The sequence below is a fragment of the Glandiceps talaboti genome, chromosome 20, assembly GCF_964340395.1.
Source record: "Glandiceps talaboti chromosome 20, keGlaTala1.1, whole genome shotgun sequence".
NCBI lineage: Eukaryota > Metazoa > Hemichordata > Enteropneusta > Spengelidae > Glandiceps > Glandiceps talaboti.
The window spans coordinates 2,655,284-2,672,675 of NC_135568.1; positions in this window are offsets into that span (position 1 = coordinate 2,655,284).

A 17,392-nucleotide genomic window follows, 5' to 3' on the forward strand; every position below is an offset into this window, starting at 1 on the left:
TCTAAAGAAAGTGGAAACAAATGAAGGACACCACGGGATAACCATGGGTTATATAATGAGTTTGTCATCCTGTCAAATAAGCTACAACGTCTATTTTAATGTGTAATATACGAGTACAATTGAGCACAACAAAACAACAACACAACACAACACAACACAACACAACACAATAAACACAATACATAACAACACAACACATTGCACCACAACACATCACGATACAATCAATACAATGTATTTAATGTAATGTAATGTAATGTAATGTAATGTAATGTAATGTAATGTAATGTAATGTAATGTAATACACTTTACAGCTACATATGGAGAAATTACTGCATACTCTTTAAAGCATACAATATACAACATAAAGACACACAACTACACAATTGATTTTCTTGAATTTACTAGTTACATGCAATATGTGTACAGTCGAAGCAATAAAGCAGAACGGTATTTATGGAAAATGATTGAAGTTATTACAATTCAAAACGTCAGGCGTATAAATCGATGCGATATACGAATGTGGAATAATGCATATGGTAACGTGATTGAAACTGGTATTAAGAACTTTGAACTATGCAATAGTGAGTAGTAAGAGAGTAAAATCTTCATCAATATTTTGAGATTTACAGTTTGCATACTTATCTTCTTTTAATCTCATGTTCTGAATCGTATAATAGCGATAGAATTCATTTTAAATTACTTCATTTAAATAAAACGCACAGATACGAATCATTCGATATTTATCGATGATCACATTTTATCAGAACACTATGGATTTCATCACGGAACACTAAGATGCATACACAAGTTATCTTCTTCCGTTTTTGTTTGATAACAGACATGTTTCGAACAAATCACTCATTTTTAGTTTCTAAACTGAATCTGACAAAAAATAATCAAAATGTGCTGGAGGTGTTGAGCAAGCCTGTTTCCCAATCAAAAGTGGAAGAAGAGAACTTGTAAAGGAATATAATATTATAAAATTACCAAAGAATGAAAATTTGATTATCACTCTTATTTCATTAAGTTTTTCAGTTTTAAAAGCTAACGAACAATACATTTTGTCACTTGTCTATAATGTAATTATACATTATCGATGTATTGAAGAATCACTGTGTCTAGTCAAATAGATAACGTCATATGTCATTTAATAAAAGACTGTGTATTCCACACCGAATAACCAGCCTAATCGAATCACGACTTCATACTGCATTTACTCTTTTGTTGTGTTGACTATTGGGGAACTAAATCATAACAATTGTGTCTCCAACAGACGCCACATAGTTGCGATAGAAAATGTTATTTCAATGACAACCTTTGCAGTAGGAGTGTTGTGAAGTAACCTATGGAATGCATCTATTAATGTGAATTTTCCGCGTTTGTATTGTCACTTCATGTCCTTTAACATTTATGCTTTCCTTGAAAACTGGAGATCATCTACAGAGTTTCTGTTCAAGTAATTAAATCTTTGACACATATGGAATTGAAATAGAGAGTTTGTTCAAATAAATGAAGATTCGAATACTAAGTGTATGTCCTTTAATGTTATGTCATTTACCTTGAAAACGAAAAAAGAAAGAATAAATAAAACCAAAACTAAAACAATAACCAGCAAATTTAAAAACACGAAAACACCCACTAAAGAAGATCGTCGACGGAGTTTCTGTTCAAGTATTTAAATGGTCAACAATTATAGAATTGAAATACAATGTCTGCCAAAAAATCAAGTCTAAATGTATCTTGACAATATAATTGTTGTTGGGTATTCATATTGATCTGGTAATAAACTACAACTTGTAGGCCTTATGCACTACTAATATCTGTACTATTATAATAAGGCTTTCATAATGCAACATATGTTAATTCAAACGACCATATTGAAGGCAGAAAATACGATTTCTAGTAAATTACACAGCATTAGTGTGTGATTTGTTTGTCTGTAACATGGAGATTATAAGATTTGAATTCTGCCACTTCCAAATGTACTAAATCATTACTAAAAAAGAGAGGGGAAATTCTGTTGCTTTTTACTACTACCAAACCTAAGTATCTATAGAATTTCAATTACGTAGCACAATGATTTGCACATCTCATGATGTTTTTTGTTACAATTTACATAAAATAAAGAACAGAGTCTGATAACGCGCAAGCAGATAAAATGATACAATTGATCTCACTCTGAACACAAATCAATATCAATGTCGGATGAAATAAGGAAGATTCACACACAAAACTGTTTAATTGTGTTCATGTTTAGTGACATAAAGTGTAACTTTTCATGGGTGTGCACGCTATCAGTGTCTGTATTCTGTTTGTGCAATCTTTATCAAAAACTCCTGTGTGAGATTTAAAAACATGGTGGCGCCGAATTGAAACTCTGTAGTCTCTCTGGTTTGGTAGTAAGTCGCATTTCAATTACTGAAAGATAAGATGCAATCATGTAGTTTTTGATCAGATTCAGGTAATCAGTTTAAGATAAATGGTTTATCCGTTTATCGATTTTTGATCTCAGCAGGTTAAAGTTCGATGACCTTCAAAGAGATTGCGATTGTTTTAAGGTAGAATCCGCCTCGGAACCATTTTCACCAGAAGTCTGGCAAAAATTTACCATATGAAAGCTTTACCTTTTTCTGTTTGAAATATCAAAAAGAAATGTTTGGGTTCACCATCTTGTTTTGAAGGAAATCATCAATCTATGCCATATAACACAGTATTCGGTGGCCATATTGGATTCTAAAGTGGCTATCTATCTATCTATATAATACCAGCTAATCTCCTTACGGATATCACAGCTGGGGGAAGGGGTGCATACAAAAACCTAGTAGTAGTGTTTATGTAGATTTGCCTTGAAAGTATCAGTGTCCTGACAGACTTTCATATCAGGGCTTAGTGAGTTCCAGTCCCTAATTGTTTTAGGAAAGAAACTGTGCTGATATGCTTGGTGTTTAAACCCAAGGTGCTTAAAACGGCCTCTTCTACCTGGTGCTAGAAGACTGGTGTCTCTAGTGATTGCTATTTCCCCATTTACAATTTGGAATAGTAATATTAATCTAGCATTTTGTCGTCTATCTGCTAATGGTTCCCATTTCAAACTCTGTAGCATGTTTGTTACACTGGATCTTCTAGAATAGTCTCGTTTAACAAAACGAGCACCTCGTCGCTGGATCTTTTCAATTCTTACAATGTCCTTTACTAAGTATGGATCCCAAATGGGGGCTGCATATTCTAAGCTAGAACGACACATCGATATGTATGCAGTTTCGCGTAACTTTGTTGGACAGTTGCGAAGGTTTCTCATGAGGAATCCAAGAGTACGACTAGCTTTAGAACAAATATGTGTGATATGGGGTGAGAATGATAAATTGTCGCTGAAAAGTACACCTAAATAATTGATAGAGTTCACAGATTTCAATAGCGTATTGCACATAGTATAAAAACGAATGGCTTTGGCTCCATGGCGCTTTATGGACAACACATAGCATTTAGATGTATTAAATTTCATGTCCCATTTTTCAGCCCAATGTTCTAGAAGGTTCAGGTCATTTTGAATGATGATATGGTCTCTCTCAGATCTTATTGGTCGATATAACAGCGCATCATCTGCAAACAGGCGAAGTTGAGATTGAATGTTTTCGGTGATGTCGTTTACATAACAAAGGAAAAGTACAGGGCCCAGTACTGTGCCCTGAGGCACACCTGATAGAACTGGAGCAGGTTTTGATGAAATACCATCTACTACGATGTGTTGAGATCTACCCTCAAGAAAACTTTTGATCCAAGCTAGGGTACTCCCGTGTATACCATAAAAATGAAGTTTGGCCAGCAGCTTACGATGATTTACTACGTCAAATGCTTTGGAAAAATCCAATACATTTATGTCAACCTGTGTGTTATTATCATAGTGTTTAGCCAAGTCAGATACTGTAAGGAGTAGTTGAGTAGTACATGAGCGACGTCGGCGAAAGCCGTGTTGCAAGTCTGTTATTATTTGATGTTTTTCCAGGTGTTTCATTAAATTTGACACAATGATATGTTCCATTAATTTAGCACACACACATGTTAATGATATAGGTCTATAATTTGACGCCAGGTGTTTGTCATCCTTTTTGTATATCGGTGATACATTTGCACTCTTCCAGTCATCTGGCAGCTGGCCATTTGACAAGGACTGGTTGAATAAACGAGTCATTGCTGGTGTAAGTTCTAAAGCAAGCTCCTTCAGGATATAGTTTGGGAGACCGTCTGGCCCAGATGCTTTTGATACATTTAGTGTAGATAGTAGTTTATACACACCACTTTCCGTAATTTGTATTTCATTTGCTATTGGATACGGACCTCCATACATTTCTGGGATGTCATCCTTACGATCTGTGGTAAAGACAGATGTGAACTGAGCATTTAAAATCTCAGCTTTATCATGGCTTTCGCTGTATAGTGTTCCATTCACTTTTAGTGGTGCTACTCCACCAGAATCTTTACGTTGGGATTTGACATATCTCCAAAAGGGTTTTCTGTTTCCTTCCTTCAAGGCATTGTGGAGGGTTGTTTCGATGTACTGGGCATGAGCTCTTTTAAGATCATGATTTACCTTTTTTCTGAGAGCTTTAAAAGCGTTCCACTGTGAGGCATTCCCTGTTTTCCTTGCACTGTTGTAGAGACGTCGTTTGCGGCGTATCTGGTGTTTTAGGTCCCTATATATCCACGGTAAGGTTCGCCGTGATGATTTGATCTTTGATGGTACATATTTCTCCAACATGAGCATGATATGATCCCTTATATTCATCCAGTTTCCATTTACTGAACGACTTTGACAAGTGGAAAGAAAGTGTTTACAAAATGTTCTAGTAGCCTCTTTCGCACAACTCCAGTTTGCTTTGCTAAAACAGTAAGTCTTTCTTGGTGGTACAGGGTTGTATTTTGGTCTGATATCAGAGTCAACAACGATAGCATCATGGTCACTTACTCCAGGTATGACAACTTGTGATTTCACTAACGATGGTTGTGTTGTAAGATGTAAATCCAAGTTTTGTTTTTCTCTGGTAGCTTCATGTTGAGTGTTCGTTAGGGAATGGTCATGGATAAGATCAAGCAATGCGGAATGAGCTTTTGCTTCTCGTGGGTTTTGCATTACTGAAGTTGTTTCCCAGTCTATAAAACTACAATTCATATCACCAGCTATTATGATATGTTTGGTACCTCTTTTATTAATATCAGATGTAATTTTACTTAAGTTCTCAAAGGGTTTTGGACCGGCGCCTGGTGGACGGTAGAATGAACATATATGCAATGAGGGTTTTTTAGGGACCGACACTTCAGCCCATATCGATTCACAGTCTGTGTCCGAGTCCTCAACTTGTGATACTACAAAGCCATCTCTAAATGCAAGGAAGACTCCACCTCCCCAGTCTGTACGGTCCTTTCGCAGGACTGTTGATGAGTACCCGGGTGGAAACACTTCAGCATTACCTACTTTACTGGAGAGTTTTGACTCACAACCTATTATCACGTCTGGTTTGACATAGTCAACCAGGTTTTGTAGCAGTGGTGATTTACTACGGAGACCATTTACATTGAGGATCAGAGAACGCCAATTGTTCCCTTTAGATGGCAATGCAGGGTCTGAATAACTTGAGGTTGTTGTGGAGAAAGTTCGTTTACTTCTACTTGTACTTCTACCTCTACCTCTACCTGAATAACTTGAGGTTGTTGTGGAGAAAGTTCGTTTACTTCTGCTTGTACATCTCTCTTTGTTATGTAGATTGGGCACAGGACTACTGGCACAGACTGGGTTAAAGACTGAGCCTGGTGAACTAAGATGTGATGTCGCCAGGTTCTCTGCTTGAGATGCATTCAGTACAGAGTAAATGTTAGATGTCTCGAGATCATAAGAGTGGAATAGGTCATGGCTATAATTATAAGTGTCACAATGATTACATATCCATACACATCTAGGGCCTTCTGTTTCATGTTGTTGAAAGTCTTCACTACACAGTTCAAGGCAACTCTTGTGGAACCAAACTGAGCATTGGTCACAGGTTAATGCTTGGGTAGACCAATCAACTTTGCCCTCACAAAATCCACACAGATAAGCTGTCGATGGACCAGGATTTGAGTGAATGTCTCCAGACAGAGCAAGTATTAAAATGGCCAGGGTTTGATTAACCCGGTGCCCTGATTTCCCGAAAGATGTTATGTGTACACATTTCTTTAAGTTTAGTAGTAAGCCAATGGACGGATTATGTTCAGTGGCATAATCATGATATTATTTTGACCTGTATTACACATTTTGTGCGGTGACCCGTGATATTTTAAAATGTTAACTGAAAATGGGGTTGAGATTTCTTGAACAAATAACAGTAAAAGTTTACGATTTATATTTCGGAGAATTTACAGAAAAAAACATTCCCCGTCTGTGGTTAAAGGCTACTAAGACCATATGTCAAAACTGTATTTTGTTGACAATATGATATATATTGGTATGTGAACATACGTTCGACAAAAGAAAGCAATTATAAAATTGTGGTCGTTAGATCCGGAGCATGTGGTCTGTTTAAATACGTACAGCACAGATCAAAAACAAGTGAATGAGTAAAGGGGGATCAAGTAGATACACAAGCCTCCACGAGACAAAGACAGTTCAAAGGTCATAGATCAAAGTTCGTCTCAAGGTGAAAAAATCACGGCTGAAAGGGAGATTTATCATCGTAGCAGATGGCGATATTGACATTAATGGGTGGCAATCATAAAACACAAAGACATAACAAGTGGTAGCATTTTATTTTTTTGGAATGGGTAGGTGTTTAAGAGTTTCACAATTTCAAAGTTTGTTATGGCGGAATTGTAAGCTTTAGAAATATATTTAATCGTATACGATGATATAAAATATTTAGTAGGGTATAATATACATGTAGCAGGTCTGTGGCATCATGTGATAATGGTCGTTAATAGTAAAAACGATTAAATATAAAATACGATTTATAACTTATAGTGATAAAATTACCTTTTCGAAATCTAGTTTTGGAAGGATTAGAACTAACCGAGGTTAGAATAATATTGTGACAACATCTCAGTCATGCACTGAATTATTAACATAGGCATGCCAATTGTATTGGCAGTGTTTAGGCAAACCGTATGTATCCAATGACTCTATCCATTTCTGCTAGCAAGTAAGAGTGATGTGTTGAAACCCCAACAGCTTGCTATATTTACTTAACGTACACTATAATGGCTCCATTCATCACATCAATTAGAATGACATTTCCTGCTTATAGTACACTGATTTTCCTTCCGATCTTAAGATTATACATGTAATACATGACATTACTGGTGATCACGTTTTATTTCTTTTCCAATAATTAAATCAAAATGCTCTCTGCATGTGACTGTAGATGTTTACATTTACACTGAGTTCGACAGCGTATTACAGCACTATCATAGCAATGGACGTTTAGCTATAACCTGTTTTATATATGACGAAGAGGAGAGTGGCACATGATCAGACGCGAACACTTGTTTTATTTTGTTCTCCGATATACATTAACGTGTGTCACAAAAGCCTGCTAATATATTCGGTAAAAGTTGTTAGGCTATTGGACTGTTTCTTTCGACTTACGATCTTTATCATTAAAAATCTATATTGTACTATTCAATAGTCTCAGACGACCACAGAAATGTTCTGTCATTTTCTGCATATGTAGTTCGTCTCATTGTGTAATGCTTTTTGTATCTCTGTAAGTCTATGGTAACATGACATTCATTTCTATTTGCCTGTTGGGTGTCAGTGCTGAAGTTACCTGGACAACATACATACATAGGTGCATGCATTTCTTTCTTTCGGATTAGTTGCCGCTGGAAAAACACGTGTACACGTAAACGATATGCATCTAAATACGTGACACATCATATATAAATACACTACTAACATGAAATACTACAGATATGTTAAATAAGGGACAGTACTGTTATCTAAAGGACACAAAGCTGTGTGTGTGTGTATGTGTATTTGTGTGCGTGTGTTTTAATGTGCGCATACGATATTCTGTAATGCAAAATATATGATAGAAGATTACATATGAATAGGTTCTCTTTAAAACTTGAATACATTTAGAATGCATTTTGTACTTTTTTCTAATTAAATTTTACCCACTTAGTAATCTTAGCCTTGTATAGACACAATTATCTGGTTTAAGACGACCAATTCCTATGTTTATTTGAATCCCAGAAACTCAAGTTTAGTCATGTTGCGGAGACAATCCAACCAGTGTGTGTAGACCCCCAGGCCTGAATTAGAATTCCAACAACACAAAGACCCCTGTCAATATCAAACTAAGCAGCGACGTTTTGCTGTCTCTGAATGATTGAAAGTCAGTAATGAAGCCTAGAAAAACTCGTTAAATCACCCTGCTTTAGTGTATGTTGATATTATCAAGTATCAACATCACAAATGAGTAACAGTTGACCGAATTTACCCTACAGAAAATCTATTAACCTCTATATCTCCGGGGACGTCGGGATTTCTCTTTTATTGTAAATGGGAAAGGTAGGAAAACGATGCAACTACTTGACTCGTAGCAGTTGTGTTCTTGATACTTATTGAAAATCGTCGAATTGTCCCATATTCGGCTGTAGTATCCGTGTACCTAATACTTCATGTGCTAAACTGCTAGAATATGTATGTATGTATGTATGTATGTATGTATGTATGTATGTATGTATGTGTGTGTGTGTGTGTGTGTGTGTGCGTGCGTGCGTGCGTGCGTGCGTGCGTATGTATGTATGTATGTATGTATGTATGTATGTATGTATGTATGTATGTATATACGTGCGTGTTTATATATATTTAATCGAGGAAATGGGGGTTTGTTTAGAGCCTCCTAATGAAGTCCTTAATTAAGTACTATGATTGAATATATTATTCTCTTCTACTAATATTGCATTGAATACTGTTCTCTCCAGAGTGACACCTTTATTAACATATATTTAGAACTTTTTACACGTATAACCATTAATCTCGCGCGGTTGTCGTTCTATTCCATAACATTCAGATATAGTCAGGTATTTAGTATACCAACTATGTCTTGCCTTATCCTTGAAAAAGAATATTTATTCGAAATGCCGGATTACATGACTGTCTCACTCATTCCTTATGCATATATATATACATATATATATACATATATATATATATATATATATATATATATATATATATATATATATATATATATATATATATATATATATATATACAATGGAAAGTTCAAGGTAGCCAGTACATGTTTTGAGAATGGGTGTCAAAGCAACACAGGTACTAGGTGACAGAAATATCGCATGGACTGTTGTAGTACAACAATAACACATGATTTGGCCAAGATATGAAAGTCACGCTGAGTTTGTATACAAGTAAACAGTCATTATCAGCATAGCTGTTAGAATACCCGTGGATGGATTCAACGGCTAGCCACATACTGTGTAGCGAAACATAAAACAATGAAGGTATCAAATTCTCCAGTGTCCTAACTTTAATGACGTGTACATGTTTTGACGACACTGTCACAAATATTCTACAAAACTTTAAATGGGACAAACTCACTCTCATACTAATAAACATAAGTCAACGGCTGCTAATCAAGGAAATAGACCTTCATTGACAAGCTAAGGCAAGACAAGACAAGACAATACTTTGTTTTTCTTCATAGGGTGTTAGTTTTACCAGCAATCTATTAAGTTCTGACGTATCACTTATCGCCAAAATACAGTAATTTGCCTCCTGACGCCGTACTTTCTGTGTGCAAAGAAATGGCCTTGTTCAGTGAACACTAGTATAATGTAATATTCCTTGCTTTGTGTTAGCTTGGAAACCATTCATGAAGGACACTTTAAACAGAAATATATACTTCAATAGGAATCTCATGCTAGTCTTGACACGTCTATATATCGCGATAACTGAATAAAGTGAGAAAAATGCAGACAGAAACGGCAGGGAATCCTTACGGGAGTCAAAGCAATCTACGCGTGGGATTCATTACAATTGTCTGCCCACTGTCTGTCTCATGTTATACAAAACTGAAATACTACACATGTGTAAACTTGTAAATATGGAATAATCAGCATATTGTGTCGTTAAAGATAAGTATGTTCTGAATTTTGTGTTGGTTTGTCTCTTCTTTGAATAATATCTACGATGAGTGTATGTAAGCCAACAGCTATCTACTGTTGATCACTTATAATGGTTTGGGTGAGTATTGTGCGGTATATAATAACATAGATAAATACACGATATTGGAGATGAAGAGTATCATATTCTATTCTACAAAAGTATTAGGGGGCTGGGTCAAGGGTAATGTCAATGACATTTAAACAGTTTATTGTTCTAGTTTAATCCATTCACGTCGGTAGCTGATCAATCAAATTGTGGTAATCATCTCAATGTACAGACACATTTCTTGCGTTCAATACTAACGGTTCGGAACGAAAATAGTTGTTGAATTTGGTATAATTGAATATGTAAGGATAGAGAGAGTCCTGCAGGGCATTAGTGTTTGGTCGTACGTTTCAATAGGAATGATTGGACGCAGACGGTAATTGATGGTATAAATAGAATCATCTTGGTAACTCGTCTCTCATTATGCTATTGTACCCTGCTCAATTTTCATGTCATTCTCGCGTTGCTAGGCGATATTCGTCCAAAAATTATTACGTGGTGATGATGATGCATCTCGTTAATGAAATATTATGTGTAAAATGGATTTCCAACAGACGTCGTAACTTCGTTAATGTTGATATTTATTTTCTATTCAAGTCGATTGTATTATCTCTTCTGTTTGTAAATATATTCAGAATAAAATGAAATGAAGGTGAACAAAAAATGATCAGGGACTGAAATTTAGGAGTTTTATGTACGTTGTATATAATTTACTGTAACAGTATATTTTAATAAAGATATAATTTTCTATAATCACATCAAAATCTGTAGCACATTTGCAGCCCACGAGGACTTTACGAATTAAAATGTTAACTCCAACCGAAATTTGAATTATTCTGAAAATCCCAAAAAGTCATAATTTTTATACAATTTTGTACCTTATTGACTTAAGGTATAAATGTTATGTATCGGTGGGAATGAAGAAAGTTTTCATGGTTTCTTGATTATTAGACTTGTATATATTTTAAATGATTACGTATGTAGTTCGTATTCATGGATGTACACACAATGTATTCTATAGATATGGCAAGTTCATATGTTACGCAGTCATTAGTGGCATTTCCCATTCATTTCCTTTCAGTTTGATTGACAATATATAAGACACATAGAATTGACACAGTATATTCTATTGCTTATGTGTCACTACAAGAAAGTAATCAGTTGGAGCGATACGATCACGTGTCACCTAGAATTTGACAAGGAAACACTTAACACTATATGAAGGGTAATCACCGTGTTGGATGCAATGCTTCGATCCTCGTTGCATTTCACATGCAGTCAATTACACTAATATCCAACCATCACATTAACCTCAACAACACTCACTATACCACCACTGACATGCTTTCACAAATTTTACATACCGTTTTCTTTGAATAACCCAGGTATATTGCTCTGAACAGGACATTCAGGCAAATTCTCGTTTATGGCCTCCTTATTTGTTGGCATGGTTACACATGGATGTTGAAGCTTTTCTATACTGTCTCCATCATCACCATCACGTTTGTTATCGGTACGCTTTTTATGTTGATGGGTCCTACTTTTCTGTGTATGTCCACGGTTCTTTGCATATACGTCAGTACGATGAATGCCCTGACGTTCCTGCGAATTCTCGCCGTCTTTAGATTGGCTTCTCTCTCTGTTTTCTATCTGCTGTGTTTGATTTACTGTGTTTTCTTTTCTACGACCAACAATGGCACCCATAGTAGTAATTTCGAAAACTAATAACGGTCACCAGAGTTGTATGGAATTATTTATGTCTCCTCTGTGGAATCCTATATCATCAATGCAACTAGGACTGTGTGTAGTTAAACATAAACAATAAAGCTATACTGGATTTCTAACAGTGCACGTATACTCCATGTGGCACACTCGTAAAACACATACGGTAATGTTTCGTCCTTTCGCAGTGGTTAGTCAGCAATCCTTTCCGTAGAGTCTGATATCTTACCCGTCTCATGTGAAGATAGACTAACGGTTGTTTTCGACGAACGTTGATTTATGTTGTAGAAATAATCATGGTTCTATAATCGGGGGATGCCTGTAGCAATTAAGCAATTATGTACTGCAGTAGAAACGAATCACGTTGTTGAGTTCCTATTTAAACACGATGTACAACCCGGAAATGGATAAGTCCTCGATACTTCTGTTCAGCTGTGCGAAAATTCGAACCTTGCTCAGATTGATAGAGTAGAATATGTTTATACAGGTTCGACGCTATGTCACGTGTGTAATACCTACAACATAATACACAACTCAGTAAATGTGTAGTTGTTGCTCTCGAAATTCCAAATTCTGAGAGTCGTATACGGGAAAATCTTTTAGATCTACCTTCATATAGTGTAATACACCGTTATCAAACGAATGGTTCTCCGTTACTGTCTGCACAGCAAACAGGCTGCAATGACCTCAGAGCACTCCAATAACATTTAGAACACGTGATTTCTTTCGGCATCCAGTGCCAATTCGTGCATATAATAATTGCTATGGTATATATATCATCAGCCAGCGGTGCCTGTTCGCTGCATGTATAATTGTGATTCGTATTCTACGTAATGATGGGGAATGTTACGAAAAAACCTAATCAAGCGAATGTAAGCTCCATACGAAAAGCTAATGGAGTGGCCACAGAAATTATCTATATACTGTTCACGGAATGTGTTCCTACACCAATATCCCAGTTGAATACACACTGAAATTACTAAACAACATCATCGTCACAGACTACGTTGTTGTGTGGTTTGCGTTGCGGCAAACGTAGTTAACGTTAAGCTATGAATGACAAACTAAGCCATCTTTGTTTGTGCCAACAATTAGACCAGTATATCTTAAGACTTAGATAATCTTGCAATGATAACGAAAGTCCAAAAGGATCTTTATCGCAAAACAACCGTTTGTTTGGGATATGACAACACTTCCAATGTCTGAATAATTGCAGAAAATTAGTTGATAATGGAATTTTACGAACTATCTCCACATAATTCATATACAGACAAAGCGGTTAGGATTGCTTAAAAAAGTTAACAGTTTTAAAACATCCTCTACTTACAAAATATGAGTGTCTTCCACGTGGCCGTCGCCCCAGAGTAACATATGCATGCACAAGCAGGCTTTAAGTTCAGTTTTGTGCAAAGATAAATTCAACTCATTAGTAACGTGTAATCACTTCTAAATGTATTTATTTGTATTCATTGCAAACTTAATCTTTCGTTGATGTATTTACTTGTGTCAGTGTAATCTGTGAATCTATGTAGTTCCTGTCAATGCATAAGAAATTGATTGGTTTTCATGACGAATAAATTATTATAATGTTGTTATGTAAATCAATGCAGCGATTTGTCCTATGCCAATTCAACGCACATGTTGTTTACTTCGTAAATCTTTTTCGTTTTTAAGTATCACATTCAAAACATCGGTATATGTAACCATGGAGGTGAAATTGCGTATAATTGCGTATAATAGTGATACAATACACACCTCTAGTGTTTGTATTAAAGTCGCGCATCCACCCGTGAAAATAATCGGCGACTTCCGAAAACCGTCTGGAAAGGTCTTTGCGCGTTAAACTTTTAAAATGTCACTGTCAAACAGCATTATTTCGAGATATATTGGAGGTAATCTAAACACACTCCATTGAAGATATGCTTTATACAGGCTGTGATAAGCGTCTAGTTCAAATATAAAACACAGCCGCCGACTTGTTATATTCTATCGTTTTGTATTGCATTGTAATGCATTGAATTGTATTGTTTATCATTGTATTGTGTATTTTATTGCATTATTGAGACTCGTGTCAAAGGTATTTTTGAGAGCGACCCATCTTAAAACATTGTAGTCAAGCTTTCCGTGAGGACATACCTTACTAATGTTCTAATGTAGGTTTCAATCCCACAGTCAAAAGTTATATGAGCTTCACGATTTTCACCTCATGTGTCCAGTATTATCTATGTATAAAATTTGAAAGGTATCAAACACATTCAGATACTACAAAGCACGTGGAAATGAATGATTTGAAGTTTGACGGTCAAAGTAATGGTTATATCTAATAATACCAGAAAAAAACATCATATCTAAATTTCAAATTGTTGATTTTAACAACAAATATGGCCACCATTCCACATTTATCTTCTGGAATAAGGCACAAGAGTACTGGTAATGTTTGACGCTTGTTTTTCCGATGCATTTAGGTTTCTTAAATTGGAACAGTATCTAAGCTTAAACTAGTAATGACTAGAACTTTTAGTCTTGGCATGGATGGCGCTTTAATTTGATTACTATTTTACATTCCTGATTATAACTGAACATCAACATTGTTGACGTTACTTAAATTACCAGTTCAAAAGAAGTCAGATATGCTTAAAAGCAGAGGAGTTAAACACGCGTGATAGTGTAAGTGAAAATTTCATCTAATTCAAACTGCATTCCCTCACGGCCCCTTTAACTCTAATAATGTAGATGGAGCTTAGGCAATCTGTCCGAAGAACGTCAGCAGGTTTAATTGGATTCTGCAGTGACTTTTATGCTATTATCTATACATGGTTCCAAGGCATGTCGGCATTATGTGTTGTTTGCGTCATCGTAATTGGGAACATGAATTGGTAATAATATAGCACTGGTATTAAATATGCATGCGTAAGGTCGTTATATACCACCACTTAACTGTGCCAATCTATTGTATTACATCTTAGTACTTGTTACATTATTACACAGTAGATATAATCACACCTTAAGGCATATGGTCTGACCTCTTTCATCGCAAGGTCAAGGTCGAAGTCAAGTTCATTGAAACCCTAGATTATTAATAATCAACTATAGGTATATAAGCTTGAAGGTGATGGTCTTGACATCGACATCAAAATTGTAGCACGTTTTATTTTTTTTTCATGCAAGTGTAATTTTTTTACCAGTGGCAAGTTGAACACTATATTTCCACTTAGGAGGTGAATATATTTTGGCTAATCTCATCACTTCCATTAGAAGTGATGTTACAGCCATTTCTCAACAAATAGACGGAGTCAACTCAACTATTACCTGACACATAACATGGTATATATGAATTCAACACTGGTTTAAACCACAATAAATATTATACTACAAATAAAATTCATCTTTCAGCATACAACCGTGTATTTACACATTTGAAATGGTACATAAATAACAGTTAAAATGATCATCTAATGACATTCTGCCTACAATTGGATGATCTTTAGTTTTGCGCTCTCAAGACAAATGATATCCTGCAGATCTCTAAAAACAGACAGATACGTGAAAAAGTCACTTTACATTACAGTTCAGTAGTTTTCACTTTTCTGATTCAGATGAGAACAGGGGCTATGGATTAGATCATTCAATTTGTTTCGTATATGCAAGCATTCACCACTGTTTGGTTCGTGCATTCTGGAAATGTTTCCTTTAAAAAACTCATTATAGGGGACCATTGTGTTGTGAAGTAAAGCTTTAATTCCCCAGGCTGTAATGAATTATATATTCACTCAAAGTATGTGATCTAATCATCATCCCTTATATCATGGCGACTAAACCAGTTTCATTATGTACACCACAGCGTGTCTTCCTGCCCAACTGAAATGAACGTCAAATCAATCTTGATTGTGCTTCCCTAGTGATGTCTGCATGGATGCATGTACTAGTAGCTAAGTGGCGTGTATATAATAATTTAATATTATTTAATTGTCAATTTTGCTTTATTGTGAAACATTTTTATATTTATTTAAACTACAATAACATATTGAACCATGTGTGCAAATTTGATAGAGTTCCCACCTGGAATTTGAAAATGGCATGTTGACCAAATCTATGCGTATCTATAAATTAACAACACAGACTACAGTCTTGGTCACTTATTCTCTTTTGTTCATATATAGCTACCTCTTCCACACAGTTTAGACTGAAATCTGCCAATTAGTAAGTTCTAATGTGCATAGTGTGTGCTCTTTGTACCCATATCTACGGGGGTCCCAGTCTCTGACTGTGTCACCTTAGTCCATTGTGTCAAATAAGCCTATTCAACACTCGTCTGAAAATAATAAATTCTGGCTCTTTAGTGTTTTAACTAGTGCATGGTATTATCGGGGGTCATTAATGTGGTTGATTAATTGTAACTTATGAATAAACTATCGATAATACTTAATGAGTTATTATTACTGGTGCTACTTATAAACGGAATCGGGTAGAACACTAGACTTTATCCTGTCTGTTCTCGACTTAGAAACATCAACATGTCATATGTACAGAATATTGGTGAAAGCCTATAGCTATATGTCATATGAGATTCAAATGTTGTATCGCATCTAGTCATATTAAGCTATAAGAACAGAGACAGTATTCATAAATACTTTTTCCCTAGGTAACCTTGTAACCATACTCCATCTCTATATGCCTGGAATTGTTACCAGACTACCTGGATACAGCATGTTGTATATAGAAAGACTGTCTACCATTTTGTAACCAAGGTATGTTTGTAATCAACAGGGGGTTTGAACACACCCGAGGTATACATTAATCCGTAATAGTTCTGCATGAACACACCCATGTCAATTTCACGATTACATGTTCTGAAACAGCAAACTAAAGACTCCAGTCATTACACTCTACATTCGTACCCTGGAGAAATGGATATAACTTAAACAGTGTAATCGCCGAGAATCAAGACAAGCAGTATTGCCGTGGGATAAAGGATTTCTGTAAATCTAAAGTTAATCACGGATTTTTCCGTATAAGTACCTAATCTTATATTAAAGTTTGCAAAGATTGAGAGAAATACTGAATCTTCCTCTGTACTCTATCTATAACTTGCTCATTTGCCACAATGTTTGTCAGTCTTTCTACGAACACATTCTGAAAAACAATATTTAGAGAGGACTACAGAGGGCGCCAAAGGAATATCTGTGATTAACGGATGTGATATTTGGAACATAGTCTGACTCAAAGGCCCAGTTCTGATTAGCATTAAAATGTAGGTGTAGAATTCCGAACTGGCTGAGTTTCTCTTCATCGGTGGTTCCCCAGTTCGGTCAAAGAAATCAAGTTCTGTCACTCTTGAAATGCTGAAGACAACGGCTATTGTCATTTGTCATTTAAAATCGTGCTCCTGTCTTGGAACGGTGTGTAAGGCCAGCTGGTTGCTATGTTGCTGTTTTCTATTTATACCATTGATGAGTGTGTCTA